The sequence below is a fragment of the Delphinapterus leucas genome, chromosome 1 (genome assembly GCF_059928025.1).
Source record: "Delphinapterus leucas isolate spDelLeu-1000000601 "Yukka" chromosome 1, BTC_Dleu_Yukka2, whole genome shotgun sequence".
In the NCBI taxonomy this organism is placed as follows: domain Eukaryota; kingdom Metazoa; phylum Chordata; class Mammalia; order Artiodactyla; family Monodontidae; genus Delphinapterus; species Delphinapterus leucas.
Genome location: NC_143129.1, coordinates 169,867,402 through 169,868,885, shown reverse-complemented (window position 1 = coordinate 169,868,885; position 1,484 = coordinate 169,867,402). Strand labels below are relative to the sequence as shown.

At 34.0% G+C, this 1,484-nt stretch overlaps 1 non-coding gene across 1 annotated transcript; it reads right to left on the bottom strand.

Annotated features, from left to right (window-relative positions):
• Nucleotides 1–1,175: 1,175 nt before the first annotated feature.
• Nucleotides 1,176–1,272, bottom strand: LOC115803906 (small nucleolar RNA SNORA40). Its single transcript, XR_004024705.1, has one exon. It is a non-coding gene; the product is annotated as a small nucleolar RNA SNORA40 (small nucleolar RNA).
• Between the last annotated feature and the right edge of the window lie 212 nt (nt 1,273–1,484).

Sequence of the window (1,484 nt, the reverse complement as noted above, 5' to 3'; positions counted from 1 at the left end):
AATGAACGATTGCCATTGTAGTTTGAGACTATATAATGAAATTAGATATATTAAGTTGGGATATTATCAAATTGGCTACTTCTGTGAAAGTTAAAATTTAGGCTTTCATGGTTCCTACCTCTTAGGAACAGTTAATTAACAGCTTTGTCAGCTTTATCAGCTAACAAAATTCCTTCCCTCATGACCATTGCAATGAAAGACTCTTGGTGAGCAAGCCATAATTGGAGCTGAGATGGTTTTTATATCAACACCGTGTAAACATAGCCCAGTGCCAGAACATTGTGCTTTTATGTTTCATTAAACACCATGTGTACAATGGCAGCTCCTTTGACTTTGCTGAGAGATCCTCTTCAAAGTTGTGTGATCCATTGCTGGCATTACTATGGCCTCCTCTTTTTGGCTAAATACTGTATGATCTAAACAAAAATGTTTGAATACGGGAGTACCAGCTTAAATGTTACCTTTGCTTTTTTTTTTTTTTTTTAAACAAGATCTGTGTTTCATGCTGGTCATTATACTTTGGCAATATAATATAGATTTTTTTTTAAGTGTAAAGGGTTTTTTTATTATTATGTGTAACACAGTTATTTAAGTCAATAAAATTTTAAGGAATTTCACACGTTCTGATTCTTTCCACTGCTAATCACCTTAGTTCCTCCAAACTCATAATCTTCAAGATAAAATAGCCCTTTCAAAAAGAAGTTATCATGTGAGTCAGCCCACAATTCTTTTAGTTAGGCTTCTTTGATCTCCAATGAAATATGGACACACTTCAAAATTCCCCACCTGTAATCTTTGGGATCCAATTTCCTCAAGCGATTTACTTTAGGACCATGTTTAGGGTCAGGAGATGGATCTGCCTGGTTCTGAATTTGACACCCTCTAAAAATATATTAGGTTCAAATCATATTCACTCCTAAGCCATCACACCCTAGAACAGTACAGATCATTGGGATATGCCAATACCTTTTAAAATTATCCAGACACTGTGTTCAAGATAAAAGCCTAAAAAAAGAAGCCATCTTTGTTTCATGTCAACGTTAAAATTAGAGTACTAAATCAATACAGCTGATAATTTAAAAGCTTAAGATATGAGGGAAATTATCAGCTCTATAGTCCTGGAAGCAATCTTTATGTTTATCAATACACCCCCATCACTTGACTCTCTTAGGTATCATGTTCCTTCTTATCTGTATCAAAACTCATACTGAACAATGAGTTCTGGGTTGTAAAAGAGGATCATAGATTTGTTTTTGTTATTGCTTTATGGCAATTCTTTGTATATGGGATGAGAAGGTCATCAATAGTAAGGAAGACCACTAGTGAAAAAACATGACCTCATTATTTTGATGAGAAGTCTACATGGATACATTAGTATGAATAAGTTATATTAGTAGTCATTGCAATAGGAACTGTAAGTAACAGAAGAAAATTAACTGTTTCAACTCTCAATCATCCCTAAATCAACTGATACTCTTGCTAGT